Raw genomic sequence first — 18,875 nt, forward strand, 5'->3', positions numbered from 1 at the left:
CAATGTCACATACCTGGGAAACAAACTTTTGAATGAGCTTTAAAAATTCAGTATATCAAAAAAATAAGAGTATAGTCAGTTGTTAAAAAAAAAAAAAAAAGTTTTTTTTTTAAAATTTTTTTTAAAATTTTTTTTTATTAGATCCTGGTGGTTCAAATTGAAGATAAAAAGTACAAATAAATATATTGGTAGTTTGGTACTCCATTTCACTATACAAAATCTTGAAATTTTCACTAGCATAAGTTTAAGCAAGGAATGAAATCATACCACTGGACGAATATCTACTCCTTTTCTTGATTGTACCAATATTCTTACTCGCTTTGATTCATGTGAATGCTCTTCAATTTGTTCAGTGTCCTCAACTTGTACAACAGTATAAGCACCATCAGGCATATATTGGTCCTAAAAGAAAGCACAGCAGGAGAACGGGTTAAAGGAGAAAAAAAAAAAAAAAAACCAAATATGTCGAGGGTCGCACATAAAGCAACTGTTGGCATTCTATGCCCTTAAAGCCACTCATCTTCCATTTGATATGTTTGCTTGTCCAAATATGTACATATAGTGAATAAAGCCACTCATCCACCAATAGAATTGTGAGAATTTCCTAACAATTATGGTATGCTACCAGGACCATTTCCCTTAAAACCTTTTCTTGGTCATTTCCACTTAAAACCTTAAAAACTTCTAAAAGGGGAAAGAGGCTCAAATTACATACCATCACTACAAGAAATTGGGGATTAGGCAACGGAACGATAGGAACGCCTTAAAATTCGTTGTCTATTACAAGAATAGGCAACAAAGTTTTTTACACACGCAACGATCGTGTACTTGATCTAGGATAATTAATAGACAATGATCTCTATAGCATAGAAAACAATGTTTTGGTTGCAGATTATGAGAATAAGCAAGGAATTAAAAAGGGGGTTACCTATAATTTAGCAGGAAGGAGGCGGAAAGTTTAACAAGGATGAGGTCGTATAGGCAATGCATGTTTAAGGGTTTAGGCAACAAATTGGATTTGTTGTCTATAAATTTTTGCAACGACTATTCTATAATAGGCAACGAACATGAACCTAATGTTGAAAAAATAAAAGGCAATGACTTCAGTACAATAGGCATTGACTTGGTCATTGTATATTATAGGGATGGGCAAGGTACTGATTAGGGCATTGCCTATTAGTACAAGGGAAAAAGACACACAGTTTAGCAACAATGAGGTCATTGTTTATTATTTTTCAAGTGGTTGTCAATTCATATGCGGGGGATTTTTGGTGCTATAATTAATATAAAATAGGTATGAACCGTTATTTGCATTACATATATATGAGTATATATAGGCAATAAACTTTTTGATATATAATACATATTTATTTTTAATGTCATAATCTTGATGACCCTTTATAACACCTAAACGCTAAAATAGTATAAAAAAATGTTAATCAAACTCAAATAGAAGAGCACATGCATTGAATGGTTGGAATGGTACAAACCTAAGCAATTGTGATAACGTAAAAAATATACACCTATTTTCATATATAACTAAAGTGAAAACTATAGAGGTTTTCTCTCTATAAATTCTGAAAATGCATTCGAAAATCTCATTTAATTACTAGTTTTCCAACAACGGAACAGAAAAATAATGAAAATGGCGAATTTTGTTGTACTTGTGGCAGCAACAACAATACTATTGCTACCTACAATAGAAGGTGCAATATATATGGTAGGAGGTGAGCTTAGTTGGACTATACCTCCAGACACTTTTTATTCCTGGAATATATATCAAAAATGGGCTTCACAATATTCATTTATTCCTTGTGATATACTAGGTAATCGATCTACTTTTGTTATAAGCACAAAAATTAAATTTTTGTGGAAAAATATTAATTATATATGCAATTACTAGAGAAAAAATGATTGATTAGTTTAATTTAATTTTTAATTTTTTCTTATTATTAAAAAAATTGAAATATTGATGTATTTTTTCTTTTAATTAATAATTAATGTCTATTATTTGTATTATTGCAAAATCTCATTGGGTTTTGGGTAACTAATTTGTTTAATCATTGTATCTTTGATAGATTTTTATGATAGATATGGGTTGATGAACCTAGCTCAAGTTAGCGAGGAAGATTTCGAAAATTGTAATGTCACCAATCCATATAATGTGTGGTATGGACGTTATAAGTATAAACTCAGTCGATCCGGCATGTATTACTTTACTAGTGCCTATTCAGAGCATTGCAACAAAGGACAAAAAATGGCCATTCGAGTGACGTTATATTTTTAAATAAATTTTTTTAAGGGATCACTTGTTGAGTCAACTTTACATAAATTTTGATGATCGAAATTGTTTATTTGTTAGGTCACAATTGAAAGATCATCTTTGTAAAAATTAATTTAAAACCATTTGTCCTTTAATTAAATGATCATCATTTCAAGTATTTATCGAAATTAATATATTTGTTCGTTTAGATATGTTAATGGTTTCCAATGTATTTAATATTTTATATAGATGATTTGAATAGGAACTTACAAAATATGCGGTTCAAATTGTTGAAAGACAATACAGAAGACGCCCCATAAGGAATCTCTTAAATAAAATTAATGGAGTTATCCTTTAATGAAAGTGGCAAGAAATTCTCTAAGTTTTCTTTACAGTAAATTCTACAACTCCTAGTTTGTTGTTCTCTCAATTTGTAAGTACCTAGGGTGATTGACTAAGAAAGTGAATATTTGATTATAGGGAAATGGAAATTATACTAAATAGGAAATTACAGATTTGTCCACTAATTGTTTTACTTGTTCAATAAAGGTTCAAATTTGTGACTTTAAATCCTTTGGGTTGTGTTTTCTTCAATTATAATTAAAGTATAAGTTATATTTCATCATTTCTTAGTCATAGGAACCAATTTGGAGTATTAGAATCTAAGAAAATTGAGATTGGGTGAAATTTGAAAAATTGGCAGTTTCGGGTACCCTACTTTGGGGTCAATTATCTTGAGTTTTATAACTCCAATTTGAATGATATTTATATGGTTGTAAAGAAGAGATGCATAACTTTTAAACAAGTATATGTTTGCTGAATTTGGGTGAGATTTGATAGGGTAAAAGACAGACTAAATTTGAGAAAACAAATCTGAACCTTTATTGAACAAGTGGAATAATTAGTGGACCAAAACAGAACTTAAAAAAGATTGTGAACCAAAATTTAACTATATATGTATAAAATAAATAGACTAAATTTGTAATTTTCTCTTACACTAAATAACTATTTTTGATGTTGTTCCTACTTGTTTAACCTATTTGTAAAATTCTCACTTTTCTAACCTTTTTTTGACTTGAAAACAAGGAGTTAAATTTTGAAATTTTTGGCAAAATTTCGCCGAAAATTTCGTTTTTCAAGGGTATGGAAATTTTAGCACATATTCGTTAACATTTCGCCGAAATTTCGGAAATTTTGGTGAAATTTTCCGAAATGTGCCGAAATTTTCGAAATTTCGCTTTGTCTTCTCCAACAATTCCTTCTCTGTCTTCACTCTTCGCAAGAGAGGGAGATCCCAGCCAACTCCAGCCAGATCTCGGTGGCCCAAGAGAGGGAGATCCCGGCTAGATCTCGGCGGCCCAAGAGGGGAGAAGAATTCGGGGAGGAAAGGAGGAAGAAATCGGAGAGGAGAAGAGGAAGAGAGGGAGAGGAGAAGGAGGAAGAGATTTATGCGCGGGCTGGTACTTGGGAGAGAAAAATGAGAGGGAAGAAGAGTCTCTGCCACGGGAAGGAAAAAAGAAGGAAAAGATAAGGAACAGGAAGGAAAGACCGAAAGAGAAAGGAAGAAGAAAAAACAAGAAAGAAAAAGGAGAAAGAAAAAAACAAAGAAAGAAGAAGGAGAAAGAAAATAAAAGAAAGAAAAAGTCAAAGAGATAGGCCATCAGTACTGGGTAGTGGTATTGGCCATTGGGCTGCGTGAATTGATATTGTGGAAATGTGGAGAGAGAATTAACATACAAAATTTGATTTTGGATTTTTAAAATTCATGTTTATAAATTTACAAAAATGTCCATTATTTCAAATGCTCATATCTTTTAAATCGTAGCTCCGATTGATGTACAGTTTGCGCTCACATATTCGTGTGTTCGAGACCTTTCCAACAAACCACAGATCGAAGTCAAAAGCACAATAGTTCAAAAAGTCAAAGAACGGGTCAAACTAATTTAAAATAAAAATTATAAAATTAACCTAAAATATTTTATTTCTCAAATAAATTTTTAAAATATTTTTCAAAATAAAACTTGGAAAAATATAGGGTCTCACAATCCACCCCCCTTCAAAGGGGTCTCACAATCTATCCCCCTTCAAAGAATTTCGTCCTTGAAATTTCCAATGAAAGTAATAATGGAACAACTTCAAACAAGCACAAACAACAATAATCCAACGCTCTGAAAAGTTCTTTTCATTTATGAAAAACTGAAAAATAAATTACACAAGCTCTGAGGTGTTTGTTCAATCAAATTTATGTAATTATTAATTAGTAAGCTATTTTTTTAACAGTATTTGTCTCCAGCGCGCATTATATTCATCTTATATCACATAAAACCTACTATATAATTTGGTTTCTTCAATGTTTTTTATCAATGTAGTAGATAATATGTTAAATAAACATATGGTAAAGTTTCATTCAAAATTTTCGTATTTTGATAGCAATTTTCGTCGTTTCCGTCTAATTTTTGTCGAAATTTAAAAATCTTCGATCCGTCGAAATTTCCATCGAAATTTCCTCGAAATCCGAAATTTTATTCATTGCTTGAAAATACTATAATATCTTTAATATAAATACTCCTATCAAAGGCCAAAACTTTCCGTTGTGACTTCTATTCTCTCCCACCCAGCTTCTGTTCTTCTCACTCCAACTTTCTTTCTCTCTAAATTTCCAAAGACGAAGTGTTTCTAATTATATAAACATTTCTTCGACTCCTTGGAGGGATATATGAGATCTTCTTGGATAGTGATGGTGGCTGGTGCGCAGTTCTGAGGGTTTTGTGGAGGCGTGGGATAATTATCATGTACATATATCCCTTCATATGCATATAGAATTTTTTTTTAGAGAGAATGTTCGCATTTTTTAAAATTTGCGGATGCCGATATAGTACCAACATGAGATAGACAGTGTATCGACACAAAAGATGTGCTGCAACAAGTTTTGGAATTTTGTGTCGACACAATGTTTACCCCATGCTGGCACTGTGTCGGCACCTGTAAATTTTGAAAAATGCAAACATTCTCTTTAGAGAAGGACTGTTTACATATATACACTAAATTCTAAACATATTTGGGCGACGAAACTTTGGGCGACAAACCTATATTCGTCGCCCAAAGTAATTTTGGGTGACGAACAAGAAAAATTGTCACTTAATGTCATACAGCTTTGGGCGACGAATACCATGTTCCTCGCCTAAATACACTTTGGGCGACGACATCATTTCGTCGCCTAAACTCACGCGCCAAAATATTAATTGACAAATACATTGGGCGAGGAATATGCATGTTCCTCGCCAAAATTAACTTTGGGCGAGAAAAATTTAAATTCGTCGGCCAAAAGTACTTTGGGAGACAACAAATTTCCTCGCCCAATGGTATTTTGGGCGAGGAACATACATATTCCTCGCCCAAAGGACGAACATACATATTCGTCACCCAAATGTCTTTGGGCAAGGAATCTGTATGTTCCTCGCCCAAAGACTCATTCCCTTTTTTTTTTTTTGTATAATTATATGTATGTTAGTCATACAATGCGATCGTGTTTCTAACGATCCGAACCGTTCAATTTTTAATTCCTCATTGAAAGATCAGCATTGCAAAAAATTAGGATTATTGGAGATGTAAAAGTTATGTAACGGTGCTCGAATGTATGAACGGTCAAGAATTTGCTAATACTAATCGATGAAGTAGATGAATTCCGATTTGGACGATTTTTTGCAGGAATGATCTTTGAGTATAAACGAATAAAATGAACGGCTCCGATCGTTGAAATTACATTGTAGTCTTCACAATTGTTGAATCGACAAAGTTTCAACGAAAAAGCTATAGAATTATATACTCTTCAAGTGTATTTGTATGTAGAAGATCACTTTTCTATTGTGTTTTTAACGATCCGAACCGATCATTTCTTAGTGCCCCACTCAAAGATCATCTATGCAAAAAATTATCTCAATTGGAGATGTAGAAGTTAGGTTTGGCGTTTAGGGTGTATAAACGATCTTGATTCTTATACTAATAATCGAACGGGTAAATGAACTCCGATTGAGCCGATTTTTTGCAGGGTTGATCTTTGAGTATGAACGTATATGATGAATGGCTATGATCGTGATAATCACGTTGTGGTCTTCACAATTATTGAAGCTACAAGGTTTTAACGAAAAAGTTAATTGAATTTTATTATTTAAGTGTACAATCCACTGATTTATATGTAGAACCTTATATGTCGATTGTGTTTTTAACGATCCGAACTGTTCATTTATTAGTTTCTCACTCAAAGATCATTTCTCCAAAAAATTAGGTCAATTGGAGATGTAAAAGTTTGGTATTAGAGCTCGAACGTATGAACGACCACGGTTTATACCAAAAATCAACTTTGGGTGACGAAATATATCTTTGGGCGACAAACTATTCGTCGCCCAAAGTCTGAAATTTTGGCGGGATGAAATGGTGCCCTAAAGTCAACGACTTTGGGCGACGAACAGAATTCTGTCGCCCCAAAGTTCTTTGGGTGACGAAATCATCAATTCCTCGCCTAAAGGTTCTTTGGGCGACAGAATCATGTTCGTCGCCCAAAGTCTTTCAATTATAACCCAGTTTCTGGGTTTCAGAATTTTCACTTCACTCCACTCCTGCCTCTCAGCTTTCGCTCCTCCCTCTCAGCTGTCGCTCCTCCTTCCTCCGTCATCCAGAAAACCCACCCCCTGTTTTTTATGTTTTCTAATATTGTGGATTTTGCATTTGTAGGATTGGACAATTTGCACTTGTTGTGAATTTTGCATAAATTGGTTGTGGAATTTCTGATTTTTGTGGTAATTAGTTAATGTTGTGGTTTTTTTTAATTTAGTGGTTTGGTTGTGAAATCTGAATTTAGATTGATGTTGGGCTAATATTTGACAATGATTTATTTTTTTGGTGAAGGAAGGATAGTGTTGCATTTGTTGTGAATGATAATTGCATTTTTGGTGAGGTATGTGTTTAATCTATCTTTTAGTTAAGTTTTTGTATGATTTAGTATTTAATGTTTCATATATAATTGTATTAAACTTTTTAATGAATTAGTTTGTATGTTAAAATTAATTATAAAATTGATTAGTTAGTTTGTATGTTCTTAAATGCTAAAATTTAATAGTTTGTTTGTATGCTTGTATGTATATATTAGATTAATTATAGTTTAGTTTGTATGTTACATTTAATTTAGTTGTAATTGAAAAATTCCCGATGACGTAGTCCAACACTCCTCGAGTACTGGGTTAGGTCATATGGCACGAAACGCCTGTGCGAATTATCAGTCGATAACTTTGTACATTCAACTAGTCGTGCGAAGTTATCAGTGGATAACTTTGTACACTAAACTTAAATTCACCTTAGACCCGTTCGAGAGTCTGTTGGACGAGCGCATGGACTGCGCTCCAATATGATTCTTGAATTGTCCAAATTACCCATGGACAGTTTGGGAGTGCACAATTATGTGTTGTGGTTAGCTGTTCATGTGACGTGGTTTTGATCTGAGAAAAGTTCGGCAACATCTCTCTATGTGTTCTTCGAGTGCATACTAGATATTTGTTTTAAATATCTACGTCGTGCACTTGGAGAACCATAGGGAGATGCTGCCGAAATTTTCTCAGATCGAAACTACGCCATGCGAGCCAACAATCACGACACATATGTGCATTCTCAAATGGGATAAGGCTCTTACCGGAGGCATAAAGAGACGAAGAAGGGTGACGAATCTTTTTCCAATTGTCGTGTAATATGGACACAGGCATCATGGACCGACAGTGGATATGTGGTATTAATCGTGTTAGTGATGAACATTTATATGGGATCGAGTCATTTATCCAAGTTGCATAAGAACATGTCAATGATCAGAATAATATAAAGTGTCTGTACCAGAATTGTAACAACACTTTATGGAAGATAGTGCGTGAAGTCAGAATTCATTTGGTGAAATATGGAATGTCACACAACTATACGACAAAGTATTATCATGGTGAACCGATAGCTTATGCTTCGACTTCTTCAGATGCTCGAACAATTCTGCAGCCTACTGAATCTGTTGGTGATGATAATGACCAAGTGATGGGCATAATAAACGATGCTTATCCATATGCATCGCTTGATCAGGAAGTCAATCAGGATGATACAGAGAGCAATAATATAGATGAAGATGATGGGTTGCCCGAAGTCCAAAGAGAAGAGTTTGATAAGTATGATAGATTGTTGAAACAAGCTCAGCGGGAATTGTACTCTGGTATTGAAGAGTTCTCAGTGCTAACTGCTGTTGTGGAGTTAATGCATTGGAAAGTACTTAATCAACATTCGAATCGAGGTTATGATCAGTTGATGGGGATTTTGAAACGAATGCTTCCGAAGAACAATCATATACATGAAACCCATTATCTTGCGAATAAGGTGTTGAAAGATCTCGGTTTGAGATATGAAAAGATTCATGCATGCAAGAATGATTGTGTATTGTTTTACAAAGAACACCAAGGGAATGATAAATGCCCTTGTGCAATGAGCCGAGATATAATAATAAGTCTGTAGAGAGAAAGAAACAGATTCCGCAAAAGGTGTTGCGTTATTTCCCACTTAAGCCAAGATTGCAACGATTGTACATGTCGACACATATTGCAAGTGACATAAGATGGCACAAAGATAAGCGGGTTGAAGATGATGTGATGAGACATCCTGCAGACCGAAGCGAGGGGGATAAGTAGAGGGTTGAATGCGTCCCGAATCACGCGCACGACGAACGAGAGGATTCGAATCATTCTTCAGCAAAATCACCTACGACCGAGCAAGGAGGTCTATAGTACTTTCGCTTCCTTTGTTGGGGTGATTATCCGTGCCGACTGCCCCATGCTTTTCCCCAGTTGGGGAAAGGTTGATGACGCCATCAAGAGGAGCATTATGGGCTCCATTTTTGTGAGTATATTTCGATTAATACAAAATGATTGATTTGATCATTCCTAACAATTTAATAATTATTTTTTTCATGTAAATTATGACATTCGGATGGAGGATCCGGATGTAGCTAGGTATATGGAGAAGTTATTGAGAAAAGTTTACACACAATGGAAGCACGAGCTGCACAGGGAATATAACATGTTTGGATCGGCAGCTGAGGCATTGGCCAGCCCTCCTCCGAAGATGGCATCTCGGCTTGATCAGTGACAGTGATTGTGCACTCATTTTCAGAGTCCGGAATTTTTGGTATGTTATATCATTTTAAGACTTCAAAAATCTTTTTTCTTATGTTATTCCTTTATTGTGTATGCACTAATGCATTTACAATTTCCTTAATATTTAACAGAAGAAGTCAAATGCCAATTTTAAGAACCGGAAAGCGCTCGCAAGGATTGATTATCATGGTGGTTCCATGCCCTTCTCATACCAGGTGGAGTCGTATCGTCAGGTGCGCCATTATTTAATTTAATATATATTCCTTAGTATTGTTTGAGTTTTTGTCAACATTACATTCTTTTTTAGGCTGGCTCGCAATTTTCGGAGCTCGACAACTACAGGGATGTTTATGGCCGACCCGGCAACGACAAGGGCATGGCGAAGCATGTTAGTTTTTTATATTTTAGTTTTATTGAACAATTTTTAATATTTGTATTTGATTTCCTAATTTCTAACTTGTGTATAACATTTTGAAGGTTGAGATGCTCGCCAAGAAGGCGAGTTATTTGGAGGAGGTGGCCAGCCAGTACCCTCCGGACACTCCGTTGGCGTCGATCTCAGTCCCCGATCGCGATGCCGGTCTTGGTATTATGACGGAGACACTGGGTGTTAGGCGTGGTAGGGAGATACGCGGAATAGGAGCGGGTCAGGTTCGTGATCTCAGCGCCGGGTCTTCGTCTCAGCCATCTGCAGAATTAGTCAACCTGTCCACTGAAGTGCAGCTGTTGAAGGGTCAGCTAGAAGAATCGAGAGTGGCATATGCGGAGCAGACGAGTAAGGTGCATCAGATGCAGCAGATGTTTGGCTAGTTGGCCAAGATTGTACCTGGGTTTGTGCTGCCACCGAACATTGACCAATGCATGCCAGACTCCTCCATCGGTGCCGATGATGCTACTGACCTGGGGGGCCATTAGTGATTGTATGTACCGATTATATTTGCATACAGTATTAAATTGTTCATACTTTGTATGGATATTTGGATATATAAATTTATTAATTTTGTTTTATATAGTTTTTGAATAAAGATTTTTTTTTTAATATTTAATTCAAATATATAATCTAAATAAAAAAAAAAAAATTTTAAAGAATATGTTTAGGCGACGAACAATTTCGTCGCCTAAACATGCTTTGGGCGACGAACTGAATTATTCCTCGCCCAAATCATGTTTTGGGCGAGGAATAATTAGGTTCGTCGCCCAAAGAATGTTCGGGCGAGGAAATTAATTATTCATCTCCCAAAGCATTTTTAGGCGACGAACCTAATTATTCCTCGCCCAAAACATGCTTTGGGCGACGAACAATTTCATCGCCCAAACATGCTTTTGGCGAGGAATAATTAGGTTCGGGAGACGAAGGAAATCCGTCGCCCCAGGTATCTTTGGGCGACGAAATTTACTGGTTCGTTGCCCAAAGTCTTGGGCGTCATGGCTTGGGCGACCAAACTATCGACGAACTGAGTTCGTCGCCCAAACCTTTTTTTCTTGTACTGTAAGTTAATTAGTGATAGTCTGGTGTCTAGGAAATTAAAGTTATCATGCAAGTTGAATGTTAATTAACGTTATATCCTAAATATGCAAATTTATTAGCTATATATTAAAAGACGTCCAATGTTAAATAGATTAGTGAAGATAAACATCACACCTTCAATTTATCAAGGGAAAAAGGATTAATTATTCTATTATGGATCCTGAACCTGACATAGCTAATCTATTTATATATAATCAAGTTTTATACTTTAATTAGTATTGCTTGCAATTTAAATACGTAATTTTATAATTTTATACTGTGATAATTGCACGGATTCTTCATACAATGCTCTAATCGATAAATTTTTTATTTTATTTTTTGGTTTGGATAGAGGGATTTGAATTTGGAACCTTTTTAGACTAAAAAAAAATTGATACCTTTCTATTATTTGGAAGAAAAATATATACTATTAGGCTAATAACTGATTGATATGCTCTAATAAACAATATATTAAGATAATCTTCATGCTCAAGTCTTCTTCTTGATTAAAAAGGTCACTAAAAGCCAATGTCACAATCCAAATTGAGTAAATATACATATGCATTACGCGGAAGTCATATAAGACTTGATTAACTGAGCATCAGTTTCATAACAACTTAATTATATAAAGAGAAAATGAGGCTTAGATGATCCTTTTAGACAATAGTTTTTACGTAGAGGCCGGTGGTATTTTAAAATTTATAAGGAAATCCTGTTAATATAGATTAAAGTCCTTTTTCTAATTATTGGCCATATCAGAAAATCTAACACGTTAGCATTTCTGATTTAAATGATATATACACATCAGCATTTTTTATTTAAATGATATTTTTCAAAAACCAAACAGATATTTGATTGTTATCTTTACTCAATTTTGAATGAAGAAACCAAATAATTGTTGAAGTTTGAATTTACAAACCATATTACTGTACAAACTAGATTACATGTCCTCATCTTGAATATTAGCTGCTCCAGCCACGAGCTCTTGATTCTCTCAATACACCTTTGTTATGTTCTTTATGTACATTATTCTTTAGTAAAAAGTTGTTTAAATGCATGATGTTCAATCACTTTCCCTTTTGGATGCGTGGAGACAAATGAAAAAATCATTAGTATATAATGTACCAACCATGCATAGATAAATTTAAAACCACGGGCCCTTTAATTAACAAGCAGATGGATGAAACTCAATCCTCAAAGACAATGATCGATAATGGAAAAAGAATATGATTGAATATTATATATGATAAAATTTTCTATCTATCAAGAATCATTTGCAAACAAATGGGCATCAGCTGCACCATCCTATGGTCTGATACATTTACAATCACAAGTGGTACATTAACGGTACATTCAAAATGAACTGGTAACTGCCTTTAGATTTACAAAGTACAATTAAAGAAACACGCCTTAAAGTTTAGGGTGCAAACATCCCTCATCATGCACCTGTCCATACAAGTGTTCACTGAAACAATAAAAAAAAAAGAGAGCAATGCCCTTCTCTACGTACACAAACTATTTAACTGCAGCAATTCATAAATTACCATACACATCCCTTCACCAATTCACATATGCAGACATTTGAGACCAAACCCACTCAATAAAATCCAATCAATTAACTTTTATAAAGTCACCAAATAACTTTGCAGACCAAACCCACTCAATAAAATCCAAACAAACATTTGCATTTATCAATTAACTATCATAAATTCACAAAGTAGGAAAAATAAGCATCACAACCAAAATGAACTTGATCTCCTGCATCATTGTACCAAAATGAATGATCCACCAATCCTACACACCATGGTTGTTCCAAAAGTAGAGCAACATCTGACTAAATGAACCAACCCATAGAGCAATAAAGAAACACAAAGGACCAACGACTTGTACATTTTAAAGTCATAAGTCACTGCTGCTGCCAGACATTATTTTTGGGCTGCATTAGTTTCTAAATCATCTAACATCATTGACACCTCACCCTCATTAACACATCATGCTCGGATGTCAAAGAACTTTTGATTTGTTCAAATAGTAAAAAAAAAATGGTATATGGATGACCTATATACGCGCTGTTGCGATGTCACGCATTTAGTGGCCTCCTGCAAAACGTGAAAAAAAAAAACATTAAATTTACCTCCTCAAAATGCAAAAAACCAAGGTACATTTAATTCCAAAAGGAAAAAAAAAACCTAACCCTTAGGCTATTTTGCAGGAAATTAGCATTACGACTTTCATTAGTACAACACAGAATCACCCATGTTCATTTTGACGCCTTAATTGATTATGTAAACACATCAACTAGAAAGAAAAACAATAAAATCACACTTTGAACACAAATGGCGGTTCTAAGAAACTAATCAACTGCTAATTGTGCAATTGGTACAACACAGAAAATTAACAAAATAAATAAAAATCAATTGATACAACACAAATGGTTCCCGCCCACTAAGAATTGCCAAGAACCCTAAAACTTGGTATACAAAAAATAAAAAACAACCACAAAAAATAAAATCAAACACACACCAAAAAAGAATTGACAAAAAACCTTTCATGTTGGACGAAGAAGTTAAATAAGCACAAGAAACCCAATCTGACATTAAACTCAATCTCATGGTACATGGAAAACAGAAAAATGAAAGAAATTAAATAAGTACAACAAACATAATTCGATCATAAACCCTATCCTATGGTACATGAAACAAATAAATTAAAATGAAATTAAATAAGAACAAGAAAATCAATCCGAAATTAAACTCTATCCCATGGTACATGAAATTCAGGAATTACAAGGAAATTAGATACGAACAAAAAACTCAATCCGACCACAAACCGTATCCTCTGGTACGTGAAATCTAGAAATTACAAAGAAATGAAATACAAACCAGAAACCTAACCCGACATTATACACTATCCCATGGTACATGAAATTCTGGAATTTCAAAAAAAAAAAAAAAAAAAAGAACAAGAAACATAATTCAACCTTAATCCCTATCCCATGGTACATGAAATACAGAAATTTAAGGGAAATTAAATAAGAACAAGAAACCCCAATCCGATATTAAACCCAAATCCATGGTACATTAAATTCAGAAATAACCAAGAGATTAAATAAGAACCTAACCCCAAACCACCCTGAAACCTAAACCCATGGTACATGAGATACAACAATTACAAAGTTATTAAACAAAAACAAGAAACCCAATCCGACATTAACCCCTTTCCCATGGTACATGATATACAGAAATTACAGAAAAAAAAAAAACCCAAATGAAATCCCAACTTGAAGAGGAAACGTACGTACCATTTGTGGTTGAATCAGTCCGTTCGAATGTCTAGTGTCAACCATGATCCATCTGGTAGAAGAAGGAAAGATATAATTCCAAAACCACAAAACCCAAATAACCCCAACAACATTCTCCCCTACCCAACTTGGTACAATCGAGACTTAACTATACTAGATAAGAGATAAGATCAAATTTTGAATAAAGAGAGAGTTTCGGATGATAAGAAACCAGGCTAGAGAAAAAAAAGGATGAAACCAGGCTGGAGAAAAAAACGGGACTTCTGGAGAAACTCACAATATTGTTTCTAAATTAAAGGAAAAAAAAAAAGGTGAAATGACTGCTGAGTAATTGATGACTAGGATTAAAAGGACTTTTATCTATATTTTAAATCTCTCCTGATGTTACTCTAAGGCCCCGTTTGGGATTGCGGTGGAGGACCCAAAAGCTGCTGTGAATGACAATTCTCAATCACCTACAGCAGTTTTGGTGTTTGGTAAAAAAATAAAAAACTGCTTTTCCCCACAATTCTCAACTCCTCACAGCAAAAATAGAAAGCAGGTTTCTAGGTGCTTTTAAAAGCTGCAGTGACTCACAACAACAATGAATATTTTATTTTACCCATAATACCCTCATTGATTTATATAATTTTTATTTGTTTATTTTAAATTAAAAAATATGTCCATTGTTAGTTATATTTTATATTGTGATAATTAATTATGATATTTTATTTATACGATTAAAATTATAATATACCTAAAAAAATAATAAGCATACTTATTTAATAATGTTGTTCTTAGAAAAATTAATGCTAATAAAAATTTGTAGTCAAAAATTTAAAAAACAAGTAAAAAAGAACATTTTATTTTTACCAAACAAATAAGTGAAATGCACTTTCAGCATCATATCCATTTTAGTAATTATACACAGTCACAACATTTTTATATTAACATTTATCAAACACTTTGATATTGTTTTTTGCACTCACAGCACTTTTGAAAACATAGTTTACCAAACACTCAACTGCTTTACTTTACAGCTGACTTTACTTCACAGCTGTTTTACTTTACAGCTGTTTTTTCTCACAGCAATACCAAACTGGCCCTAAGAAAGGTGTTAACATTGGACTTATCTCTAAATTTCTCTTATATAAATGAAGTTTTTGATAATTATATGGTTCGATGACCAATTATTCTCTCACGATCATGAAATAGTTTTTAATACATATTACACATTATAGTTGGGATCAACAAAAATAATGAAATCCAATGAGGTTTCTGACTTTCTGTCTCTGTTTTTCTTTTCTCTTTTTTGATAATTTTTTTTTTCCGATTGGGACACGTGGGTGGCCTTTTAAAAATTTCAGAAAATTACAACAAAAAGAATATTGACCTTTCCGAAAGAGCAAAATTTGCAGAAAATTAAAATTAACTCGGGCACTCATCCTGGGATTAACACGAGGTGCAATTTCTTCTTATAACACTTATTGACTACATGTAGCTATATGTTGGTGCCAAATTTCATGAAATTTGTAAGTACAATATTCACTGATCAAGAAGTTTATATTAATACTAAATATATGTTGTTATGTCCTAGCTATAATAATGGAGTTCTACTCTTTCTATTAATTGATATACAATAACGAATTGTTCCTCATTCTACCAAAAGTCATATAAGGAAGGTCATATAAGGTATATGTCTTTGCGAAAGTCACATAAGACCAAGGAGTAAAATTTCGGTTTCGAGGAAATTTTCGATGGAAATTTCGACGGAAATTTTCGTGGAAATTTCGATTAAAATTTCGATTTCGACAAAATTAGATAAAAACGACGAAAATTGCTATCAAAATATGGAAATTTTGAATGAAACTTGACCATATGCTTATTTAACATAATATCTACTATATTGATAAAAAACATTGAAGAAACCAAATTATATAGTAAGTTTTATGTAATATAAGATGAATATAATGCGCGCTGGTAGTAAATACTGTTAAAAAAATGGGTCACTAATTAATAATTATATAAATAACACCTCAAATTTATTTATATTACAATTTTAAATCATGAATTAAATAAGTATTCAATACCACATAGAGTTTCTAGCAGGTTCAAAATTTTCGCTGTCTTCAGTATCATCATGTCCAGAGTAGGTAAATTTGTAATTATGATCTGCCACAATATTGCAGTAGATCCACATCCACTCTTGTGTGGCTTTGGCTTGGATATATGATCTACTTTCTTCAATTTATATTTTTAGTTGTTCAATTCATCACAAACATAAAAATACATGAAGTATTAACATATTGCTTCTTTATATGAATTATGAAGAAAAATTAATAATACAAAAATGTACAGAAAGATTAAATTTAATAGTACAATATTACAATGTACAAACAAAATGGTAAAGATAGAATATAATCCATTATCCATCTCATATTTATTGCAACTTTGCAAGCAGTAGCATACTAGCAGTACGCCAATACTAGCAGGCATATATATATATATTATAATATTAATATATACTAATATCTATATTGCAGACTTACAGACTAATGGAAGTTGCAGTATCTTACATATATTATATATATACTGATACAAGATGTCAAGACCATTATAGATCAATAGATGTATGCGCAGTCTTGGCCATATATGCATCATTAATTGAAGTATCAATTAGTTCAAAGTTCAAACCTTGCAGGGGTCTTGCGCCGAGGAAGAAACTTACAGAGAAGGAGTTGCAACTTGCAAGCGGAGAAAAGAGAGAGAGTCACGCCGGAGATGGAGTCGCAGGCGAAGAAGAGAGAGAGAGTCTCGCCAGTGATGAGGTAAGGGGAGAGAGATCTTTGGCAGGGGAGAAGACAGAGAGAAGAACTGAAGAAAGATAGATCTAAGTGTGTGGTTAAAAAAGAGAGATCCGAGTGAAAAAGGAGAATACAGCCGTACAGCGAAATTTCGACGAAATTTCACAGGAATACACTTGAAGGGGGATCGAAATTTCGGCGAAATTTTCGAAATTTCGGCGAAAAATTACCGAAAATTAAGGGTTATGTGATAAAATTTCGGGATCCCAAAAAAACAAAAATTTCGGCGAAATTTCGCCGAAATTTTCGAAATTTCACTCCTTGCATAAGACATGACTTTGAAGTTTATTTCAAAGAAGAAAGCCAACTTATTATTTGAGAGGAAGTCAACTTATTCTTTATCAATCAAACATGAAGATCTAACAATTTTTTTTTGGCCAGGGAAAATCTAACAATTTAAAGAAGAAAGAAAGCATATCTTTCTGTTAATGTGTTATAAAATAAGATGAATAGAAGAATTGAGAAACTATTGTGTAATGATAGAGAAATATGTTACGTAATATTCAAATGATAGAGACATATGTTACGTAATTATAGACTTACAACGATAGAGACATATGTTACATAATATTCAAATGTGTAACTTATGTACATTATGGTGATCATCTACATTAATTCATATATTTACAACACTCTTTTTTGGATGTCCACTTTACAAAGATAGATGTACCAGAATATGAATGTCCCTAATTGTCGACTTTATGTTAGTTTCTAATTCCAAAAATTTGGGCTTTCAGAAATAAAATCTAGAGCAAATAATAATTTAGTATCTTAACTTTATATGTTGTTTTAATTTAGTATCCCAACTTTGAAAACTTGCAAAAAAGTACCTCAACTTTCAGTTTGTGTCAAAATGGTACCTCCGTTAGTTTTTCTGTCAAATAAACCGTTATCTGCTGATATGGCAGGCGTATTTTCGTCTTTTTACCTACATTTAAAAAATAATAATATGTTTAAAACTTTTGAATAAAAAAATTTTCTAAAAAATTTTCTTAAAATAAAATTTTTTTAAAAAATTGTTTTTACCCCCCTTCCCCAGCCATGCCCCATGCCCCACGCATCACCTTCTCCCCTCCTCCCCAATTCTCAGCCCCGTCCCCCCACCCCCTCAACCACCCAATCACAACCCCGTCCTTTTCCCGCCCCCACCCCCACCCAGCCCTCCCCTCCCCTCCCCTCCCCTCCCAACCCCCACTCAGCCCCTCCCTTCGCCCCAGCCCGCTCCAAGCCCTCCCCCTCCCCAGCCCGTCCCCCTCTCTCCCCCACCCCAGCCCCGTCGCACCCCCTCCCCCCAACCCCAGCCCCGGCCCCGTCGCACCCTTTTCCCTGCCCGACCCACCCTCCCCCCAGCCCCAGTCCCATCGCACCCCCTCCCCCCACCCCCGTCACACGCCCCACCCACCAACAGCCTCTCTCCCCCCAACCCAACCCAGCCCTTTCCCGACCCACCCCCCTTACCCAAACCCCAACCCAGCCCTCACCCCCCTCCCCCCCGACCCTCCCTGCCATTCTCCCCCCAAATTTTTTTTTATTTTTGAAAGTTTTAATTTTTTTAGAAAATTTTTTTATTCAAAAGTTTTAAAAATATTATTATTTTTTAAATGTGGGTAAAAAGACGAAAATATCCATGTCACATCAGCAGATAATAGTTTATTTGACAGAAAAACTAACGAAGGTACTATTTTGACACAAACTGAAAGTTGAGGTACTTTTTTGCAAGTTTTCAAAGTTGGGGTACTAATTGAAACAACATGTAAACTAAATTGAAACAACATGTAAAGTTAAGGTA

The sequence above is a fragment of the Dryas octopetala genome, chromosome 3 (genome assembly GCF_963921425.1).
Source record: "Dryas octopetala chromosome 3, drDryOcto1.1, whole genome shotgun sequence".
Taxonomy (NCBI): Eukaryota; Viridiplantae; Streptophyta; class Magnoliopsida; order Rosales; family Rosaceae; genus Dryas; species Dryas octopetala.